This window comes from Panulirus ornatus, chromosome 42 (assembly GCF_036320965.1).
Source record: "Panulirus ornatus isolate Po-2019 chromosome 42, ASM3632096v1, whole genome shotgun sequence".
NCBI lineage: Eukaryota > Metazoa > Arthropoda > Malacostraca > Decapoda > Palinuridae > Panulirus > Panulirus ornatus.
The window spans coordinates 22,311,611-22,322,386 of NC_092265.1; the positions used below are offsets into that span (position 1 = coordinate 22,311,611).

The 10,776-nt window shown below is 48.5% G+C and overlaps 1 protein-coding gene across 2 annotated transcripts in view; it reads right to left on the minus strand.

Annotated features, from left to right (window-relative positions):
- LOC139761965 (uncharacterized) overlaps positions 1–10,485 on the minus strand; it is a 247,630-nt gene extending 237,145 nt beyond the window's left edge. The window contains exon 1 of one of the 2 annotated variants that reach the window (XM_071686695.1): positions 10,070–10,485. The gene's annotated coding sequence lies outside the window, so the exon portion shown is untranslated. Of the gene's footprint in view, positions 1–10,054 lie in introns of both variants that reach the window. The other variant, XM_071686694.1, reaches the window with a different exon arrangement.
- Positions 10,486–10,776: the final 291 nt, after the last annotated feature.

A 10,776-nucleotide genomic window follows, 5' to 3' on the forward strand; every position in this document is an offset into this window, starting at 1 on the left:
CCCCTCGCCCAAGGTAAAGCATGGCATTGGTTCGAATCCTGGTTGCAGCAGTCAGCCCACAGTCAACCCAGCTGTTCATCCATTCCTAGAGGTTTGGTCGATAAAATATGGGTACCTGGCTCAAGCTAGGGTATATATATATATATATATATATATATATATATATATATATATATATATATATATATATGTGTGTGTGTGTGTGTGTGTGTGTAGCGATAATAGAATGGCATGATTAGGGCCTCAGTTGCCCGTACCGTCTCCGCTAAAATCCAAAAAAAAAAGAAAAAGAGATGTATTTCTCTGTCCAGTAACGTCTTAATACAGCGAGTATTATTGGCAGGTGTTGAGGCGGTGTTTGGCCCAACCTTAACACTGGCCGGCCCACCGACCCCCCTGAGCCGGGATAGCACTGTCCTGACTCATCTCCCCTTCCTCCTCCTCCTTCCTCCTCCTTCCTCATCATCTTACTCATCATGGGGATGAGTCAGATCGGCTTCCGGGAGGCCGATTTTGTTATCCCCCGCCCCCGGAGCGTCGCGTGTTGATGCTGGCTGTGGTCGGCAGACGGAGGCTGTGTGGCGGCAGGGCGTCGATGTGTGGCGGGAGGGCGTCGCTGTGTCGTGGGAGGGCGTCGCTGTGTCGTGGGAGGGCGTCGCTGTGTGGCGGGAGGGCGTCGCTGTGTCGTGGGAGGGCGTCGCTGTGTCGTGGGAGGGCGTCGCTGTGTGGCGGGAGGGCGTCGCTGTGTCGTGGGAGGGCGTCGCTGTGTCGTGGGAGGGCGTCGCTGTGTGGCGGGAGGGCGTCGCTGTGTCGTGGGAGGGCGTCGCTGTGTCGTGGGAGGGCGTCCGGCCGTTGCGTCCGTCCGTGTGTGTGTGTGTGTGTCTGTGTGTCTGTGTGTGTGTGTGTGTGTGTGTCTGTGTGTGTGTGTGTGTGTGTCTGGCGTCACCACCAGGTATGCGTCGTGGGGTCATGACCCGGCCCCCCACTTTTGAGAGAGAGAGAGAGAGAGAGAGAGAGAGAGAGAGAGAGAGAGAGAGAGAGAGAGAGAGAGAGAGAGAGAGAGAGACCCGGAAGAGGTGAACTTCAGGAGATATCAGTAAAGTGATCCAGCAGGAGAAATTATCGGTGGTCAACTTGTGAAGATTATCATGAGTCTGTTGTCTTTTCCACACGTGGGCCCCCTCAGGTGTCTTTTCCTCACGTGGGGGGCCCCCTCAGGTGTCTTTTCCTCACGTGGGGGGCCCCCTCAGGTGTCTTTTCCACACGTGGGGGGCCCCCTCAGGTGTCTTTTCCTCACGTGGGGGGCCCCCTCAGGTGTCTTTTCCTCACGTGGGGGGCCCCCTCAGGTGTCTTTTCCTCACGTGGGGCCCCCCTCAGGTGTCTTTTCCTCACGTGGGGGCCCCCTCAGGTGTCTTTTCCTCACGTGGGGGGCCCCCTCAGGTGTCTTTTCCTCACGTGGGGGGCCCCCTCAGGTGTCTTTTCCTCACGTGGGGGGCCCCCCTTAGGTGTCTTTTCCTCACGTGGGGCCCCCCCCTCAGGTGTCTTTTCCTCACGTGGGGGCCCCCCTCAGGTGTCTTTTCCTCACGTGGGGGCCCCCTCAGGTGTCTTTCCCTCACGTGGGGGCCCCCTCAGGTGTCTTTTCCTCACGTGGGGGGCCCCCTCAGGTGTCTTTTCCTCACGTGGGGGGCCCCCCTCAGGTGTCTTTTCCTCACGTGGGGGCCCCCCTCAGGTGTCTTTTCCTCACGTGGGGGCCCCCCATCAGGTGTCTTTTCCTCACGTGGGGGCCCCCCTCAGGTGTCTTTTCCTCACGTGGGGGCCCCCCTCAGGTGTCTTTTCCTCACGTGGGGGCCCCCTCAGGTGTCTTTTCCTCACGTGGGGGGCCCCCTCAGGTGTCTTTTCCTCACGTGGGGGCCCCCCTCAGGTGTCTTTTCCTCACGTGGGGGCCCCCCTCAGGTGTCTTTTCCTCACGTGGGGGGCCCTCAGTTGTGTTTCCCTCACGTGGGGGGCCCCCCTCAGGTGTCTTTTCCTCACGTGCCCCCCCCATCAGGTGTCTTTCCGTCAGCTCCTGGCGTCGCCGGCGATACGATGCTTTGAGCACAGCAGTACGATCCTTTGGGTGCGATGGTACGATCCTTTGAGTACGACGGTACGATCCTTTGAGTACGACTACAATCCTTTGGGTACGACAGTACGATCCTTTGGGTACGACGATACGATCCTTTGAGTACGACGGTACGATCCTTTGGGTATGACGGTACGATCCTTTGATTACGACGGTGCGATCCTTTGAGTACGACTACAATCCTTTGGGTACGACAGTACGATCCTTTGGGTACGACGGTACGATCCTTTGAGTACGACGGTACGATCCTTAAGCATGACGGTGCGATCCTTTGAGTACGACGGTACTATCCTTGAAGCACGACATTTCCATACTTTGAGCACGACGGTACAATCCATAAGCACGACGGTACGATCCTTTGAGCGAGACCCCATCTCTTGCACTGTACGGGGAGGGAGTTCTACACTCGTGGGGGTCCCATCTCTTGCACTGTACGAGGAGGGAGTTCTACACTCGTGGGGCCCCACCTCTTGTACTGTACGGAGAGGGAGTTCTACACTCGTAGGGGCCCCATCTCTTGTACTGTACGGGGAGGGAGTTCTACACTCGTGGGGCCCCATCTCTTGCACTGTACGGGGAGGGAGTTCTACACTCGTGGGGGCCCATCTCTTGTACTGTACGGGGAGGGAGTTCTACACTCGTGGGGGCCCCATCTCTTGCACTGTACGGGGAGGGAGTTCTACACTCGTGGGGGCCCCATCTCTTGCACTGTACGGGGAGGGAGTTCTACACTCGTGGGGGCCCCATCTCTTGCACTGTACGGGGAGGGAGTTCTACACTCGTGGGGGCCCCATCCCTTGAACCATCTCCACCATCAAACATTTTTCAAATTCCATCCACATGTACATCACTCAGCTATTTTTTTGTCATCCACTTCGCAAATACCGCAAGAGCACGTTTTTTAGAATCACGCTCCCCTCCTCCGACACACACACACACACACACACACACACACACACACACACACACAGTAACACCAAGAGCTTGGTAACAGACCATATCAAACCATGAGCTGTGCACAGGGGAGGGAGGAAGGGCGTACCAGACCCACTGTCTGTACAGCTGCTGGCAACCTTCCAGACAATCAGAGGTGAGCAGTTGCACGAGCATGTGGTCATATATACCCTCATCTCTTCACCTCCGCCACCCTTCCTCTCCTCCATATATATATATATATATATATATATATATATATATATATATATATATATATATATATATATATATATATATATATATATTTTATTTTTTTTTATTATACTTTGTCGCTGTCTCCCGCGTTTGCGAGGTAGCGCAAGGAAACAGACGAAAGAAATGGCCCAACCCCCCCCCCCCATACACATGTATATACATACGTCCACACACGCAAATATACATACCTACACAGTTTTCCATGGTTTACCCCAGACGCTTCACATGCCTTGCTTCAATCCACTGACAGCACGTCAACCCCGGTATACCACATCGCTCCAATTCACTCTATTCCTTGCCCTCCTTTCACCCTCCTGCATGTTCAGGCCCCGATCACACAAAATCTTTTTCACTCCATCTTTCCACCTCCAATTTGGTCTCCCTCTTCTCCTCGTTCCCTCCACCTCCGACACATATATCCTCTTGGTCAATCTTTCCTCACTCATTCTCTCCATGTGCCCAAACCATTTCAAAACACCCTCTTCTGCTCTCTCAACCACGCTCTTTTTATTTCCACACATCTCTCTTACCCTTACGTTACTTACTCGATCAAACCACCTCACACCACACATTGTCCTCAAACATCTCATTTCCAGCACATTCATCCTCCTGCGCACAACTCTATCCATAGCCCACGCCTCGCAACCATACAACATTGTTGGAACCACTATTCCTTCAAACATACCCATTTTTGCTTTCCGAGATAATGTTCTCGACTTCCACACATTCTTCAAGGCTCCCAGCATTTTCGCCCCCTCCCCCACCCTATGATCCACTTCCGCTTCCATGGTTCCATCCGCTGCCAGATCCACTCCCAGATATCTAAAACACTTCACTTCCTCCAGTTTTTCTCCATTCAAACTCACCTCCCAATTGACTTGACCCTCAACCCTACTGTACCTAATAACCTTGCTCTTATTCACATTTACTCTTAACTTTCTTCTTTCACACACTTTACCAAACTCCGTCACCAGCTTCTGCAGTTTCTCACATGAATCAGCCACCAGCGCTGTATCATCAGCGAACAACAACTGACTCACTTCCCAAGCTCTCTCATCCCCAACAGACTTCATACTTGCCCCTCTTTCCAAAACTCTTGTATTCACCTCCCTAACAGCCCCATCCATAAACAAATTAAACAACCATGGAGACATCACACACCCCTGCCGCAAACCTACATTCACTGAGAACCAATCACTTTCCTCTCTTCCTACACGTACACATGCCTTACATCCTCGATAAAAACTTTTCACTGCTTCTAACAACTTGCCTCCCACACCATATATTCTTAATACCTTCCACAGAGCATCTCTATCAACTCTATCATATGCCTTCTCCAGATCCATAAATGCTACATACAAATCCATTTGCTTTTTTAAGTATTTCTCACATACATTCTTCAAAGCAAACACCTGATCCACACATCCTCTACCACTTCCCACGTATTCCCTGCGTGTCGTAGAAGGCGACTAAAAGGGGAGGGAGCGGGGGGCTGGAAATCCTTCCCTCTCGTTTTTTTTTAATTTTCCAGAAGGAACGGTGAAGGGGGCCAGGTGAGGATATTCTCTCAAAGGCCCAGTCCTCTGTTCTTAACGCTACCTCTCTGAGGCGGGAAATGGCGAATAGTATGAAAGAAGAAAGAATATATATAATAAGATTATTCTCTACGTCGTAAATGAATAATACCATAACACTGAGTGATTTGTGGCAAGAGCACGGATGACGTGAGGTTAAACGAGTGCGTTCATGGCTGAGCAAAACTGCCACCCCATGAATATGGTACGGACTTGAAGGCAACCATGATGTAAACTGCAGACAGAGACCCTCCAGATGTGGTCAACACTACAGACATGGGTCACCCTTGGTTCCCTCAAGGCCCCAAAGCCCTTAGGAAGGCCCCAGCCATCCATCAATGTACACTTTGAAAGATGCAACACACACACACGTACACACACACACATGCACTTGATAGATAGATAGACAGATGAAATACTGGAAAGCGGAGTAGATAGATGGATAGATAGATAAATAGATAGATGCACAGACAAATAGATCAGATTCTCGCCAAGCCAAGAGAGAGACCTCATCTTACATCAAATCTGTGAAACCGAAGTAGATAGATAGATAGACATAGATGGATTAATAGATAGATAGATAGACAAATAAGATAGATAAGATACTGGCCAAGCTAAGAGAGACCTCATCTTACAACATCACGTCTGAGAAAGCGTTGTACATAGAAAGATAGATAAACAGATAGATAGATAGGTAGATAGACGAATAGATAGATAGATAGACAAATAAGAGACTGGCCTACGCAGGAGAGACCTCACTTAACATGTCTGTGAAAACTCATATTTTTCAGCTTCATTCCCGTGTCGCTAATGTTGGACAAACGATGATAAAAAGTCCAGGGTGTTTAAAACCCTCTCTCTTCATTCCTTCCTTCAATTAAGGCCTAGTCTAAAACCCTCTCTCTTCATTCCTTCCTTCAATTAAGGCCTAGTCTAAAACCCTCTCTCTTCATTCCTTCTTTCATTTAAAGCCTAGTTTAAAACCCTCTCTCCATTCCTTCCTTCATTTAAAGCCTAGTATAAAACCTTCTCTCTTCATTCCTTCCTTCATTTAAAGCCCAGTTTAAAACCCTCTCTCTTCATTTCTTCCTTCATTTAAAGCCTGGTTTAAAACCCTCTCTCTTCATTCCTTCCTTCATTTAAAGCCTAGTATAAAACCTTCTCTCTTCATTCCTTCCTTCATTTAAAGCCCAGTTTAAAACCCTCTCTCTTCCTTCCTTCATTTAAAGCCTGGTTTAAAACCCTCTCTCTTCATTCCTTCCTTCATTTAAAGCCTAGTATAAACCCCTCTCTCTTCATTCCTTCCTTCATTTAAAGCCTAGTATAAAACCCTCTCTCTTCATTCCTTCCTTCATTTAAAGCCTAGTTTAAACCCCTCTTCCTTCATTCCTTTAAAGCCTGGTGTAAACCCCTCTTCCTTCATTCCTTCATTTAAAGCCTAGTATAAAACCCTCTCTCTTCATTCCTTCCTTCATTTAAAGCTTAGTAGAAAACCCTCTCTCTTCATTCCTTCCTTCATTTAAAGCCTAGTATAAACCCTGTCTCTTCATTCCCTCCTTCATTTAAAGCCTAGTCTAAACTCCTCTCTTCATTCCTTACTTTATTCAAAGCCTAAACTCCTCTCTTCTTTCCTTACTTCACTTAAATCCTCGTCTAAACCCATCTTTTCATTAATTCCTTCATTTAAAGCCTAGTATAAACCCCTCTCTTCATTCCTTCCTTCATCAAAACCCTAGTATAAACTCCCTCTCTTCATTCCTTCCTTCACTTAAAGCCTAGTACAAACATCTCTCTTCATTCCTTCCTTCACTTAAAGCCTAGTACAAACATCTCTCTTCATTCCTTCCTTCATCAAAACCCTAGTATAAACTCTCTCTCTTCATTCCTTCCTTCATTCCCCCCCCCCCCCCTGTTAGTCCCCTGCTTTTTTTTCTTTCCCTCACAGGATGGTAATCGTGGGTGAGGAAGACGATGTGGGAGCTTCAGAACACGCGCCTCCCTCCCACAACAGAGGTTTTTAATAAGGTTTTTACTTGCAGGGTTTTTAATAAGGTTTTTACTTTGGAGGGGTTTTAATAAGGTTTTTACTTGGAGGGGTTTTAATAAGGTTTTTACTTGGAGGGGTTTTCTAAAGTTTTTACTTGCAGGATTTTTAATAAGGTTTTTAGTTGGAGGGTTTTTAATAAGGTTTTTACTTGGAGGAGTTTTAATAAGGTTTTTACTTGCAGGGTTTTTAATAAGGTTTTTACTTGGAGGGTTTTTGATAAGGTTTTTACTTGCAGGGTTTTTAATAAGGTTTTTACTTTGGAGGGGTTTTAATAAGGTTCTTACTTGGAGGGGTTTTAATAAGGTTTTTACTTGGAGGGGTTTTCTAAAGTTTTTACTTGCAGGGTTTTTAATAAGGTTTTTAGTTGGAGGGTTTTTAATAAGGTTTTTACTTGGAGGAGTTTTAATAAGGTTTTTACTTGCAGGATTTTTGATAAGGTTTTTACTTGCAGGGTTTTTAATAAGATTTTTACTTGCAGGGTTTTTAATAAGGTTTTTACTTGCAGGGTTTTTAATAAGGTTTTTACTTGGAGGGGTTTTAATAAGGTTTTTACTTGGCTAAATCTATGACCGTTTTATTACGATTTTTTGATTTTTGACATTTTTGATTCATCCGCCATATTGTATTTGTGTTTTTGTTTTTCTTTTTTTATTAAGATGTATGTAGGTTTCCTCGAGGCCAGCTGTACCTGGTAGGAGAGAGAGGGTGTGGGTGTCTGTGTTCCCGATGAAATTACACGTACAAGTAGCCAAAGCACTACACACCAACACAACACACAACACACACACACACACACACACAACACACACACACACACACACACACACATACGCGCGCGCGCACAAATATGCATAAACAGTCATTTCATGTACAACAGATGTATAACCGTGTATACAAACATTTGTGTAATATACGCATCTGTTTACTCTAAGGAAACGAAACACACACACACACACACACACACACACACACACACACACACACACACACACACACACACACACACACACTCACTGGCCCTACACAAAGTTTACTTTTTAGTCCACGTGAGAGGTGAGAGTGAATGAGGGTGAGAGAGAGAGAGTGGGGGAGAGAGAGATAAGCAGCGAGGATCGTCGCTTGCCACACATCAAAGCGGGGAGAGAGAGAGAGAGAGAGAGAGAGAGAGAGAGAGAGAGAGAGAGAGAGAGAGAGAGGCGCACGAAGGACAAAGACACAATGGGAGAGAACTAAAGAGAGACTAAGAGAGAGAAAAGGAAGTAGACCCATAGACGGAAGCGAGAGAGAGACATGGGGGGCGGGGGGTGAGATGGGAGATAGTGTTGGAGGCCAGGGAGGTACAGTGTTGGAGGCCAGGGAGGTACAGTGTTGGAGGACAGGGAGGTACAGTGTTGGAGGCCAGGGAGGTACAGTGTTGGAAGACAGGGAGGTACAGTGTTGGAGGCCAGGGAGGTACAGTGTTGGAGGCCAGGGAGGTACAGTGTTGGAGGACAGGGAGGTACAGTGTTGGAGGCCAGGGAGGTACAGTGTTGGAGGACAGGGAGGTACAGTGTTGGAGGACAGGGAGGCACAGTGTTGGAGGCCAGGGAGCCACAGTGTTGGAGGACAGGGAGGTACAGTGTTGGAGGCCAGGGAGGCACAGTGTTGGAGGACAGATACCGTGTTGGCTGGAGGTGAGATATTGTTGGAGAGGGGGGAGGGTGTACAGATACACTGTTAGGAGGAGAAGAGATACGGTGTTAGAGGGAGGAGAGATATAGTATTGGTGAGGAGAGATACGGTGTTGAGGAGGAGAGATACAGTGTTGGAAAGAGAGATACAGTGTTGGAGGAGGAAAGATACAGTGTTGGAGGAGGAAAGATACAGTGTTTGGGAGGTGAGATACAGTACTGGAAGGGAATGTATACAGTGTTTAGAGGGGGAGAGATCAGGTGTTGCGTCGAGGTGAGACATAGTGTTGGAGAAGGAGAGATACAGTGTTGTAGCGGGAGAGATATTGTGCTGGAGGGAAGACAGATGCTGTGTTGGAGGAAAGGGAGATACTGTTTTGGAGGATTTGAAGGATAGATATTGTTGAAAGGAGTAGATTGTGTTGGAGGGAAGAGATAGTGTTGGAGGACGAAGAGATATACGGTGTAAAAGAGAGGATGAGATACAGTGTTGGAGGGAAATGTATAATTTTGGAGGGAGGAGATGCAGAGTATTGGAGAGGTAGAGCTACGTTGTTGAAGGAAGAGAGGAAGAATTTGGAGGATAGAAACACAGTTTTGAAGGAGAGAGAGAGAGAGAGAGAGAGAGAGAGAGAGAGAGAGAGAGAGAGAGAGAGAGAGAGAGAGAGAGAGAGATCGTTGGAGTAACGAGAGATACAGTATTGATGGGGAAGAGACGGTGTTATGGAAGGGGAGGAGAGATACTGTTTTGGAGGGGGAAATACGATGCTGGAGGGAGATGAAACATTGTTGGAGGAAATGGAGATAATAGAGTGTGGGAGAGGGAGAGATAGTGTTGGAGATAGGAGAGACAGAGTTGGTAGGGGAGAGATATGATACTGGAGGAAGGGGAACTGGTGTTGAAGGGATGAGAGATAGTGTTGTAGAGGGAGAGATACAGTGTTGCATTGTTGGAGCGAGAGATGATAAGTGCAGGGGGAAGGGGAGATATCGTGGAGATAGATGCCAGATATACATACATATATATATATATATATATATATATATATATATATATATATATATATATATATATATATATATATAGTGATGGAGTCAGTTTCAATTGATGGAGAAGTATAGAAACGGAGGGAAGAGAAGGCGAGATCATAGAATGAGGGAAGATAAGGATGGAAGGAGGGAAAGGAGGGAGAGAGGGGGACAAGGGATGGTGGAGGGAAGGGTAGAGAGACAAAGGATGCTGGAGGGAAGGGTAGAGACGAGGGGTGATGGAGGGATGGGTAGAGAGACAAAGGGTGATGGAGAGTGGGATAAAGACAGACGAAGGGTGATGGGGGGGTTTTGATGGAGAGAGAGAGAGAGAGAGAGAGAGAGAGAGAGAGAGAGAGAGAGAGAGAGAGAGAGATAGAGATAGAGAGAGAGAGAGCGAGAGAGAGTGAGGGGGAGTTACCTGGGAAGGAGGTACCTGGTGCAGACGCCGGGGTCGGCCAGTCCATCGTCCGCCTCCCGTCACCTTTAACTTGCGACATAACTAAAGTGTCACCTGCAGCGGGACACACCTGCTCATTATGATCTTGCTCCTGCCAGGGTGGTGTGTGGGACGGCGGCACGGACCCCCACCACGGAGCCCAGCCTCCTGCCGCTACAGGAGAAGCTACAGGTGAGGGACTACGCGGCTCCTCAAGTTTTACCTTCCCATGAGGTCGTGCCGTACACTAAGGGACCTAAGGACGCGACACTGGGCACGGGCGGCAGCGACACATTCGCGCACCTCTCCCCGACTCTCGTAAGCTCGTGAGACGAACACGTTTTAGCGCAAGTCCGGTGTACCGAAACCCGTCACTCTCACACACACACACACTCACACACACGTCCTTTCGCGTCGAGGGTTCGACCCCTACTGCCTGCTGCTGTGGCGGGGATGTGAGGCAGTGGGGCGCGCGCACCCCCAACACACACTATGCCTCCCCTTTGCCCTGAAACAACCCCTCCCCCCCTTGCCCTGGTCCCCCTGCCCTGGACCCGTGTCCTGGGTCACTCACAGGGACCTTAGGAAAGCCACAAGTTACCCCCCGGTGCACCACAGAGCCGAGGCAGGTGATGCTGTCGAGGACACACGTCCAGAAATGGGTACCCGAATTCACGGATCTCGAGTCCCGACGCTGGCCTGTG